Consider the following 13,632-nt stretch of genomic DNA (forward strand, 5'->3'; position numbering starts at 1 on the left):
AGCACCCCACTCTCAGCACCAATTTACTCTATTAGTCTGTTCTCACACTGCTAATAAAGACATACCTGAGACTAGGCAATTTATAAAGGAAAGAAGTTTAATTGACTCAGGGCCCAAGATTTCTTTAGTCAGGGCTCTTTAGTCCAGGGCTCTGCCCTGAATCCTTTCCTTCTAGGAAGCAGGATGCTTTTTGGCCCAGGGTACATTTAGAAATGTTATCTGGGAGCTAGGGCCTGGGATGGGGGCCTCACAACTCTGCCCAGTGCCCTATTCTACTGTGGCTAAGCTGGTGTCCACTGCAAGAGAAAGTCCTCTTGCTATTCCCTCTCCTCTCCTCAAACAACAAAACAGCTCTGTTGTTAGGTACATACATAATAAGGATTTTTCTATCTTCTTGAAGAATTGACTTTATCATTATACAGTGCTTCTCTTTATCACTGATAAGTTTCCTTGCTCAGAAGTCTCTGTCTGAAATTAATATAGCTTCTCCTGGTTTCTTTTGTTTAGTGTTAGCCTGGTATATCTTTATTCATCCATTTAATTTATGTGTATTTACATTTAAAGTGGATATCTTATGGACAGCATATCATTGGATCTTGTTTTTAGTTTCACTTTGACAGTCTGTTTTTTTTTTTAACTGATCTGAGGAACAAATATCTGATTTTTAATTAGTGTATTTAGACCATTAATGTTTAAAGTGATTACTGATATAGCTGAATTAATATTTAACTTTTTTCTGTTTGCTGCACTTGTTTTTTGTTTGTGTTTGTGTCTTCCACTTTTTTTCTGTCTTTTATGGTTTGAAATGAGCCTTTTATATGATTCCATATATTCTCTTTTCTTAGCATATCAGTCATACCCATTTTTTTTTACTGTTTTTAGTGGTTGCCCTAGAGTTTGCAATATATATTTACAAATAATCCAAGGCCATTTTTAAATAACATTATATTTCTTCCTGGGTAGTACAAGTACCTTATTAATACCAAAATAATACTAATTCCTTCTTCCTATTTCATTTTGTAATTCCTATAATTCATTTCACTTATACATATGCATACATACATACATAATATCTATGCATACATGCATACATAAACAAAATATATGCTTACCTAATTGAATACATTGTTGAAATTATCATTTTGAACACACTGTTATCTGTTAGATCAGTTACGAATTAGAAAAATAAACTCATTTATATAAATTCAGAGAAACTTTTTATTTCAACATTATTTATGATCTGTAATGTGTCATCTTAAATAGAATTTCCAAGATCGTTAATTAACTTTAAGACCTGGAATAATATGAAATCAGGTTACTTAATTGACTAATTGATGTAAGCTGCATCTATAACTTTTAAGTAACATAGAATACTGAAACAATGGTCATATATATACATATATTCTTATACACATTGATACATATGTGTATGTATATACATTTAGTGTATATATATGTTCCACCAAAATTATACTTCAAAAGTGAAGGAGAAAGAAAACTTTCTCAGACAGACAAAAACCGAGGGTGTTTGTTTTCAGTAGATTTGCCTTACAAGGAATGTTAAAAGAAGTTCTTCAGAGAGAGGGCAAATGAGATAGGTTAGAAACTCAGATTGAAACAAACACACATATATACACACTAAATGTATATACACACAATATATTTTACTGTATGTATCTATTTGCAGTATATGCTCTCTATATAAAAGATTGACTAATTTGATTATCTAAAAGATAACTTTTTCTGTAAAATGAAAGACATCATAATCCAAGCCAAATGAAAATATTTTGGAATAAAATTCTAGTAATATATCTGAAAAAATACAGATAATATCCCTACCGTAAGATAAACTCTACAGATTGATTTTTAGAAAAGATGAAAAGGTCGATTGTTTAAAGGGCAAAGTATATGAACAGGTAACAGAAGAGGAGAGGCAAAGGCTAACAAATAATAAAAACCTGTTCAATCTTACCAGTAGTCAGGAAACTAAAAATTGAATTAATGAGATACTATTTTTTTGTCCATTGGATTGGCAAAAAATAAAGACCGTGCACAGATGCTGATGACTATCCCGAAACAGGGACCCACAAACGCTGCTATTAAGAGTTTGAGTGTGAGTCAATACAACATTTGGAGGAAGTAATCTTTGTAAAATTATCTGATGGGATTAATTACAATTGAAAACAAGCTGGGCATGGTGGCTCACACCTGTAATCCCAGCACTTCGTGAGGCTGAGGTGGGAGTTTCTCTTAAGGCCAAAAGTTCAAGACAAGCCTAGGCAACAAAGCATGCCCTCATTTCTACAAAATAAATAAATAAATAAATAAATTAGCTGGGTATGGTGCTGAGAGTTTGTAATCCCAGCTACTTGGGAGACTGAAGTGGAATAATTTAAACCCAGGAGTTCAGGGCTACCGTGAGCGAAGATCCTGTCACTGTGTTCCAGCCTGGGTGACAGAGCAAGATTCGTTCTCTTAAAAACAAAAATAAAGGATAGACAGGGGGAAGATGGCTGAAAGGAAGCTTCTCCAGCATGCAGCTACCACTGAGTGAGACAGAGCCAGAGTGATATCCATGACTCCAAGTGAGGTACTGGTTTTGTTTTAAAGGGACTGGTTGAACAGTGGGATTAACCCCAAAAAGAAGGCAGTGAAAGCAGCCCAAAGGCATCTAGCCGAGCCAAGGTGCGGCACTGCCCCAGCTGGAAAGTGTATCAGACATGGAGGATCAGGGGGGCATCACCCTCTCAGTTCTCTGAATCAGATACAGCCAATTCACTCCGACTTCGGCAGCACACAGAGCAGGAAAACACCGCCTTCCTGAGAACCACCTGGAGTCGCAGACCCAGGCGACAGCCCAGGCCAGCAGCCCCAGCCAGACCAGTGCCTTGTTAGCACAGACCAGGGTGGAGATTTGGACTAATACCTTGAAAGTTTGCGAAAAGGAACTGCCCGTCCCACAGAAGGGAGAGTTGAAAGTGGGGAAAAGGATATGACCAGACAGGCCCCTCCCCCACAAGATCTAACAACTGGAGTCCCTCTCCCAGGAGAGTTTGGCAGTTAACACATCCTCCACCCAGGAACAGTGGGCTCGGCAGAGGGAAAGACCCTGCCATTGCGAAGGCAGGACTAACCCCACCAGTATGGAAACCAGGCAAAGAATAAACAGCAGCATGGCTGAGACTGAGGCAACCCAGGAGCACTTCCATAGGCAGACAATGGACAGACTGTCTCAAGTGGCACACTGACACCTGCATTGTTTTTTTTAAAGCCTCATACAGGAGAAATAACTCCAACTTTAATAGAAAAGACGTCCACTCAGAGAAGATTGGAAGAAACCAGCACAAAAAGGACAAAAACATCTAAGTCCAGAACATCTATCCTCCCCAGAAACATCACAATGACTCACCAGCATGGCAACAATACAGGTCAGAAAACTATTTTGATGATCTTACAGAAGCAGGCTTCAGAAGATGGGTAATAACAAACTTCTCTGAGCTAAAAGAACATGTTTTAACCCAATGCAAAGAAACTAAGGACCTTGAAAAAAGATTAGGTGAAATGCTAACTAGAATAACGAGCCTAGAGAAGAACATAAACGACTTGATGGAGCTGAGAAACATAGCACAAAAATATCGTGAAGCATACAAAAGTTTCAATAACCGAATCGATCAAGCATAAGAAAGGATATTAGAGATTGAAGATCAACTCAACAAAATAAAAAGAAAAGGCAAGAAAAGAGAAAAAAGAGTGAAAAGAAATGAACAAAGCCTCAAAAAAATATGAGATTATGTGAAAAGTCCTAATCTACGCTTGATCGGTGTACCTAAAGAGGACAGGGAAAATGAATCCAAGCTGAAAAACATTATTCAAAATATTAACCAGGAGAACTTCCCCAACCTAGCAAAGCAGGCCAGCATTCAAATACAGGAAATACAAAGAACGCTACAGGGATACTCCTCAAAAAGAGCAACCCCAAGTCACATAATCCTCAGATGCACCAGGGTTGAAATTAAGGAAAAAATGCTAAGGGCAGCCAGAGAGAAAGTTTGCGTCACCCAAAAAGGAAAGCCCATTGGACTCACAGCGGATCTCTCAGCAGAAACCCTATATGCCAGAAGAGAGTGTGGTCCAATATTCAATATCATTAAAGAAAAGAACTTTCAACCCAGAATCTCATATCCAGCCAAACTAAGCTTCATAAATGAAGGAGAAATAAAATCCTTTACAGATAAGCAATTACTGAGATATTTCATCACCACCAGACCTGCCCTACAAGAGCTTCTGAAGGAAGCACTAAACACAGAAAAAGACATCCAGTACCAACCACTGCAAAAACGAACCAAATGGTAAAGACCAATGATGCAATGAGGAAACTATGTCCACCAATGGGCAAAACAAACAACCAGTAACAAAATGGCAGGATCAAATTCACACATAACAATATTAACATTAAATGTAAATAAATGGCCTAAATGCCCCAATCAAAAGACACAAACTTGCAAACTGGGTAAAAAGTCAAAATCCATTAGTGTGCTGTATTCAGGAGTCCCATCTTACACAAAAGACACACATAGACTCAAAATAAAGGGATGGAAGAAGATCTACCAAGCAAATGGAAAGCAAAACAAAGCAGGGGTTGCCATTTTAGTCTCTGATAAAATCGACTTTAAACCAACAAATATCAGAAGAGACAAGGAAACTACATAACGGTGAAAGGATCAATACAACAAGAAGAGCTAACTATTCTAAATATATATGCACCCAATACAGGAGCACCCAGATACATATAGAAAGTTCTTAATACCTACAAAGAGAGGTTCCCACACAATAATAGTGGGAGATTTTAACACTCCACTGTCAACATTAGACAGATCAACGAGGCAGAAAATCAACAAGGATATACAGGACTTGAACACAAAACTGGAACAAGTGGACCTAATATACATCTACAGAACTCTCCACCCCACAGCCACAGAATATGCATTCTTCTCAGCACCACATCGCACCTACTCGAAAATTGACCACTTAACTAGAAGCAAATCACTCCTCAGCAATGCAAAACAATGGAAATCATAACAAACAGTGTCTCAGACCTCAGGGCAATCAAATTAGATCTCGGGATTAAGAAACTAACTCAAAACCACATGACTTCATGAAAACTAAACAACTGGCTCTTGAATGTTGACTGGATAAACAATGAAATGAAGGCAGAAATAAAGATGTTCTTCAAAAGCAATGAGAACAAGGACACAACATACCAGAATACCTGGGACACATTTAAAGCAGTGTCTAGAGGGAAATTTATAGCAATAAATGCCCACATGAGAAATGAGAAAAGATCTAAAATGTATACCCTATCATCAAAATTGAAAGAGCTAGAGGAGCAAGATCAAAAAAACTCAAAACCTAGCAGAAGACAAGAAATAACTAAGACTAGAGCATAACTGAAGGAAATAGAGACACATAAAACCCTTCAATCAATAAATCCAGGAGGTGGTTTTTGAAAATATCAACAAAATAGACAGACTGCTAGCCAGATTAATAAGAAAAAAAAAAAGAGAAAAGATTCAAATAGATGCAATAAAAAATGATAAAGGTGATATCACCACTGATCCCACAGAAATGCAAACTACCATCAGAGATTACTACAAACAACTGTATGCACATAAACCAGTAAACCTGGAAGAAATGGATAAATTCATGGACACTTGCATCCTACCAAAACTAAACCAGGAAGAAGTTGAAACCCTGAATAGACCATTAACAAGGGGTGAAGTTGAGGCAGCAAAGAACAGCTTACCAACCAAAAAAAGTCCAGATCCAGATGGGTTGACAGCCAAATTCTACTAGACATATAAAAAGGAGCTGGTACCCATCATTTTGAAACTATTCCAAACAATACAAAACGAGGGAATCCTCCCTAACTCATTTTATGAGACCAACAGCATCCTGATAACAAAACACGGCAGAGACGCAACAAAAAAAGAAAACTTCAGGCCAATATCCATGATGAACTTATATGCAAAAATCTTCAATAAAATACTGGCAAATCGATTGCAACAGCACATCAAAAAGCTTATCCATCATGACAAAGTAGGCTTCATCCCGGGGATGCAAGTCTGGTTCAACATACGCAAGTCCATAAACGTAATCCACCACATAAATAGAATCAAAGATAAAAACCACATGATTATCTCAATAGATGCAGAGAAGGCCTTCAACAAAATTCAACAGCACTTTATGCTAAAAACTCTCAATAAACTAGGTATAGATGGAACCTATCACAAAATGATAAAAGCTATTTACAACAAACCTACAGCCAATATCATACTGAATGGGCAAAAACTGGAAGCATTCCCTTGGAAATCTGGCACTAGACTAGGATACCCTCTCTCTCCATTCTTATTCAACATAGTATTGGAAGTTTCAGCCAGAGCAATCAGGCAAGAAAAATAAATAAAGAGTATTCAATTAGGAAAGGAGGAAGTCAAATTGTCTCTATTTGCAGATGACATGATTGTCAAGAGCGAACTCCCATTCACGATTGCTAAAAAAAGAGTAAAATACCTAGGAATACAACTAATAGAGGGGTAAATGACCTCTTCAAGGAGAATACAAACCACTGCTTAAGGAAATAAGACACAAACAGATGGAAAAACATTCCATGTTCATGGTTAGGAAGAATCAATATTGTGAAAATGGCCATACTGCCCAAAGTAATTTATAGATTTAATGCTATCCCCATCAAGCTACCAATAACCTTCTTCACGGAACTGGAAAAAACCACTTTAAAGTTCATATGGAACCAAAAAAGAGCCCACATAGCCAAGACAATCCTAAGCAAAAAGAACAAAGCTGGCGGCATCATGCTGCTGAACTTCAAGCTATACTACAAGGCAACAGTAATCAAAACAGCATGGTACTGGAATCAAAACAGAGACATAGACCAATGGAACAGAATAGAGGCCTCTGGAGCAACACCACACATCTACAACCATCTCACCTACATTAGGTATTTCTCCTAATCCTATCCCTCCCCTAGCTCTCCATCTCCCAACAGGCCCTGGTATGTGATGTTCCCCTCCCTGTGTCCATGTGTTCTCATTGCTCAACACCCATTTATAAGTGAGAACATGCAGTGTTTGGTTTTCTGTTTCTGTATTAGTTTTCTGAAAATGATTTGTAGCTTCATCCATGTCCCTGCAAAGGACATGAACTCATCTGTTTTTATGGCTGCATGGTATTCCATGGTGTATATGTGCCACATTTTCTTTATCCAGTCTATCATTGATAGGCATTTGGATTGGTTCCAAGTCTTTGCTATTGTGAACAGTGCTGCAACAAACATACATGTGCATGTGTCTTTATGGTAGAATGATTTAAAATCCTTTGGGTACATACTCAGTAACAGAATTGCTGGGTCAAATGATATTTCTGGTTCTAGATCCTTGAGGAATTGCCACATTGTCTTCCATAATGGTTGAACTAATTTACACTCCCACCAATAGTGTAATAGCATTCCTATTTCTCCAGAAACTCTCCAGCATCTGTTGTTTCCTCACTTTTTAATTATCACTATTCTAACTGGCCTGAGATAGTATATCATTGCGGTTTTGATTTGCATCTCTCTAATGACTAGTAATGATGAGCTTTTTTTCATATGTTTGTTGGCTGCATAAATGTCTTCTTTTGAGAAGTGTCTGTTCATACGTGTTGCCCACTTTTTAATGGAGTTGTTTTTTTCTTGTAAATTTGTTTAAGTTCCTTGTAGATTCTGGATATTAGCCCTTTGTCAGATGGATAGGTTACAATAAATTTTCTCCATTTTGTAAGTTACCTGTTCACTCTGATGATAGTTTCTTTTGCTGTGCAGAAAGCTCTTTAGTTTATTTAGATCCCACTTGTGTATTTTGGCTTTTGTTGCCATTGCTTTTGTGTTTTAATCATGAAGGCTTTGCCCACGCCTATTCTGAATGGTATTGCCTAGGTTTTCTTCTAGGGTTTTTTTTATGGTTTTAGGTCTTATGTTTGAGTATTTAATCTATCTTGAGTTAATTTTTGTATAAGCTGTAAGGAAGGTGTACAGGGTGTTTTCTGCATATGGCTAGCCAGTTTTCCCAACATCATTTATAAAATAGGGAATAGTTTCCCCATTGCTTGTTTTGTTTGGTTTCTCAAAGATCAGATGATTTTAGATGTGTGGGTATTATTTCTGAGGCCTCTGCTCTTCATTGGTGTATATATATGGTTTGATGCCAGTGCCATATTGTTTTTGTTACTGTAGCCTTGTAGTACAGTTTGAAGCCAGGTAGTGTGATGCCTCCAGTTTTGCTCTTTTTGCTTAGGATTGTTTTGGCTATTTAGGCTCTTTTTTGGTTCCATATGAAATTTAAAGCATTTTTTTTTTCTAATTCTGTGAAGAAAGTCAATGGTAGCTTGATAGCTTAATGGAGATAGCATTGAGCCTATAAATTACTTTGGGCAATGTTGCCATTTTCATATTACTTCTTCCTATCCATGAGCATGGAATGTTTTTCCATTTGTTTATCTCTTCTCTTATTTCAGTGAACAGTGGTTTGTGATTCTCCTTGAAGAGGTCCTCATGTCCCTTGTAAGTTGTATTCCTAGGTATTTTATTCTCTTTGTAGCAATTGTAAATGGGAGTTCACTCATGATTTGGCTCTCTGTTTGTCTACTATTAGTGTATAGGAATGTTTGTGCTTTTTGCACATTCATTTTGTATCCTAAGACTTTGCTGAAGTTGCTTATCAGCTTAAGGAGATTTTGGGCTGAGACAATGGGGTGTTCTAAATATACAATCATGCCATTTGCAAACAGAGAAAATTTGACTTCCTCTCTTCCTATTTGAATACCTTTATTTCTTTCTCTTGCCTGATTGCCCTGGGTAAACTTCCAATAATATGTTGAATAGGAGTGTTAAGAGAGAGCATCCTTGACTTGTGCTGGTTTTCAAAGGGAATGCTTCCAACTTTTGCCCATTTAGTATGATATTGGCTGTGGGTTTGTCATAAATAGCTCTGATTATTTTGAGATACATTCCATCAATACCTAGTTTATTGAGAGTTTTTAGCATGATGTGGTGCTGAATTTTATTGAAGGCTTTTTCTGCATCTGTCAAGATAACCATGGGGTTTTTTTCATTGGTTCTGTTTATGTGATGGATTACGTTTATTGATTTGCATATGTTGACCCAGCCTTGCATGCCAGGTATGAAGTTAACTTGATCATGGTGGATAAGCTTTCTGATGTGCTGCTGTATTCTGTTTGCCAGTATCTTACTGAGGATTTTCGCATCAACGTTGGATAGGGATATTGGCCTGAAATTTCCCTTTTTTATTGTGTCTCTGCCAGGTTTTGGTATCAGGATGATGCTGGTCTCATAAAATGAGTTAGGGAGGAGTCCTTCTTTTTCTGTTGTTTAAAATAATTTAAGAAGGAATGGTACCAGCTCCTCTCCGTAACTCTGGTAGAATGTGGCTGTGATCCTGTCCAGTCCTGGGCTTTTTTTGGTTGGAAGGCTAATAATTACTGCCTCAATTTAAGAACTTGTTACTGGTCTATTCAGGGATTTGACTTCTTCCTGATTTAGTCTTGGGATGGTGTATGTGTCCAGGAATTTACCCATTTCTTCTAGACTTTCTAGTTTATTGGCATAGAAGTGTTTACAGTATTCACTGACGGTAGTTGTATTTCTGTGGGACTAGTGGTGATATCCCCTTTATCATTTTTTATTGTGTCTATTTGATTCTTTTCTTCATTAGTCTGGCTAGTGGTCTATCTCTTTTGTTAATCTTTTCAAAAAATCAGCTCCTGGATTCAGTGATTTTTTAAAGGGTTTTTCGTGTCTCTATCCCCTTCAGTTCTGCTCTGATCTTAGTTATTTCTTGTCTTCTGCTAGCCTTTGAATTTGTTTGCTCTTGCTTCTCTAGTTCTTTTAATTGTGATGTTAGGATGTCAATTTTAGATCTTTCCTTCATTTTCCTATGGATATTTTAGCGGTATTAATTTCCCTAAACAATGCTTTAGCTGTGTCTCAGAGATTCTGGTACATGGTATCTGTTCTCATTGGTTTCATATAACATATTTATTTTTGCCTTAATTTTGTTATTTACCCAGTAGTCATTCAGGAGCAGGTTGTTCAGTTTCCATGTAGTTGTGCAGTTTTGAGTGAGTTTCTAAATCCTGAGTTCTAATTCAATTGCACTGTTGTCTGTGAGACTGTTTGTTATGATATCCATTCTTTTGCATTTGCTGAGGAGTGTTTTAGTTTCAATGATGTGGTAAATTTTAGAATACATACAATGTGGTGTTGAGAAGAATGTATATTCTGTTGATTTTGAGTGGAGAGTTCTGGAGATTTCTATTTCTATTTGGTCCACTTGGTCAAGAGCTGAGTTCAAGTCCTCTATATCCTTGTTAATTTTCCAACTTGCTGATCTGTCTAATGCTGACAGTGAGGTGTTAAGTCTCCCACTATTATTGTGTTTCTAAGTCTCTTTGTAGGTCTCTAAAAACTTGCTTTATGAATCTGGGTGCTCCTGTATTGAGTGCATATATATATTTGGGATAGTTAGCTCTTCTTGTTGTATTGACCCCTTTACCATTATGTAATGTCCTTTTTGTCTTTTTTGATCTTTGTTGGTTTAAAGTTTGTTTTATCAGAGACTAGGATTTCAAACCCTGCTTCTTTTTTGCTTTCCATTTGCTTGGTAAATATTTTTTTTTTTTTTGAGACGGAGTTTCGCTCTTGTTACCCAGGCTGGAGTGCAATGGCGTGATCTCGGCTCACCGCAACCTCTGCCTCCTGGGTTCAAGCAATTCTCCTGCCTCAGCCTCCTGAGCAGCTGGGACTACAGGCACACGCCACCATGCCCAGCTAATTTTTTTTGTATTTTTAGTAGAGACGGGGTTTCACCATGTTGACCAGGATGGTCTTGATCTCTTGACCTCGTGATCCACCCGCCTCGGCCTCCAAAAGTGCTGGGATTATAGGCTTGAGCCACCGCGCCCAGCCTTGCTTGGTAAATATTAATTCATCCCTTTATTTCCAGTCTATATGTGTCTTTGCACGTGAGATGGGCCTCCTAAATACAGCACACTGATGGGTCTTGACTCTTTATCCAATTTGCTAGTTTGTGTCTTTTGATTGGGGCATTTGGCCCATTTACATCTAAAGTTAATATTGTTATGTGTGAATTTGATCCTGTCATTATGATGCTAGCTGGTTATTTTGCCCATTAGTTGATGCAGTTTCTTCATGGTGTCAATGGTCTTTACAATTTGGTATGTTTTGTAGTGGCTGGTACAGGTTTTTCTTTTCCATATTTAGTTCTTCCTTCAGGAGCTCTTGTGAGGCAGGCCTGCTGGTGACAAAATCTCTCAGCATTTGCTTGCCTGTAAAGGCTTTTATTTCTCCTTTGCTTATGAAGTTTAGTTTGGCTGGACATGAGATTCTGGTTTAAAAATTATTTTATTTAAGAATGTTGAATATTGGTCCCCATTCTCTCTGATTTGTAGGCTTTCTACAGACAGATCCTCTGTTAGTCTTATGGGCTTCCCTTTGAGGAAAACCCAACCTTTCTCTCTGGCTACCCTTAACATTTTTTCCTTCATATCAACCATGGTGAATCTAACAATTATGTGTCTTGGGGTTGCTCTTTTTAAGGAGTATCTTTGTGGTGTTCTCTTTATTTCCTGAATTTGAATGTTGGCTTGTCTTGCCAGATTGAGGACATTCTCCTGGATAATCCTGAAGAGCGTTTTCCAACATGGTTCCATTCTCCTTGTCATTTTCAGGTACACCAGTCAAATGTGGGTTTTGTCTTTTCACACAGTCCCATATTTCTTGGGGGCTCTGTTTCTTTTCATTTTTTATCTAATCTTGTCTTCATGCTTTATTTAATTGGGCTGATCTTCAATCTCTGATATCCTTTCTTTCAGTTGATCAATTCAGCTACTGAAACTTGTGTATGCTTCACAAAGTTCTCATGCTGTGTTTTTAAGCTCCATCAGGTCATTTATGTTCTACTCTAAACTGGTAATTCTAGTTGGCAATACCTCTAACCTTTGTTCAACATTCTTAGCTTCCTTGCATTGGGGTAAAACATGCTCCTTTAGCTTGGAAGAGTTTGTATTACCCACCTTCTCAAGCCTACTTCTGTCAATTCATCAAACTCATTCTCCATCAAATATTTTTCCCTTGCTGGCAAGGAGTTGTGACCCTTTGGTGGAGAAGAGGCATTCTGGTTTTTGGAATTTTCAGCCTCTTTGTGCAGTTTTTTCCTCATCTTCATGGATGTATCTACTTTTGGTCTTTGATGTTGGTGACCTTCAGATTGGGTTTCTGTGCAGACATCCTTTTTGTTCATGTTGATACTACTCCTTTCTGTTTGTTTTCCTTCTAACAGTCAGGCCCCTCTTCTGCAGATCTGCTGGAGTTTGCTGGAGGTCCATTCCAGACCCTGTTTGCCTGGATATCACCAATGGAGGCTGCAGAACAGCAATGGTTGCTACCTGTTTCTTCCTCTGGAAGCTTTGTCCCAGATGCCAGCCAAAGCTCTCTTGTATGAGGTTTCTGTTGACCCCTGCTGGGAGATGTCTCCCAGTCAGGAGGCACAAGAGTCAGGGACCCACTTGAGGAGACAGTCTGTCATTTAACAGAGGTTGAGCACTGTTCTGTGAGATCCACTGCCTTCTTCAGAACCGGCAGGCAGGAACGTTTAAGTCTGCTGAAGCTGTGCCCACAGCCGCCCCTTCCCCCAGGTACTCTGTCCCAGGAAGATGGGAATTTTATCTATAAGTCCCTGACTGGGGCTGCTGCCTTTCTTTCAGAGATGCTCTGCCCAGAAAGTAGGAACCTAGAGAGGCAGCCTGGCTACAGTGACTTTGTGGTGCACCAGTGGGCTCTGCCCAGTTTGAATTTCCCAGTGGCTTTATTTATACTGTGAGGGGAAAATCGCCTACTCAAGCCTCAATAATGGTAGGCGTCCCTCTCCTCAACAAGCTCTAGAGTCCAAGGTTGACTTCAGACTGCTGTGCTGTCAGTGAGAATTTCAAACCAGTGGATCTTAGGTTGCTGGGCTCCATAAAAGTGGGATCCACTGAGCTAGACCACTTGGCTCCCTGGCTTCAGGCCCCTTGCCAGGGGATTGAACTGTTCTGTCTCACTGGCATTCCAAGTGCCACTGGGGTATGAAAAAAAAAAAAAAAACTTCTTCAGCTAGCTCAGTTTCTCCCCAAATGGCTGCCCAGGTTTTGCTTGAAACCCAGGGTCCTGGTGGTGTAGGCACCTGAGAGAATCTCCTGGTCTGAGAGTTGCGAAGACCATGGGAAAAGCATAGTATCTGGGCTGCTACGAACCATCCCTCATGGCACAGTCCCTCACAGCTTCCCTTGGCTAGAGGAAGGAGTTCCCTGATTCCTTGTGCTTTCCAGGTGAGGTGATGCCCCACCCTGGTTTGGGTTGCCCTCTGTGGGCTGCACACTCTGTCTAACCAGTCGCAATGAGATAAGCCAACTATATCAGTTGGAAACGTAGAAATTATCACCCTTCTGCATTGCTGTCACTGGGAGCTACAGACTGGATCTGTTCCTATTCAGCCATCTTGC

This window comes from Sapajus apella, unplaced genomic scaffold (genome assembly GCF_009761245.1).
Source record: "Sapajus apella isolate SASKATOON/1434 unplaced genomic scaffold, GSC_monkey_1.0 scaffold6, whole genome shotgun sequence".
NCBI classification, from domain to species: domain Eukaryota; kingdom Metazoa; phylum Chordata; class Mammalia; order Primates; family Cebidae; genus Sapajus; species Sapajus apella.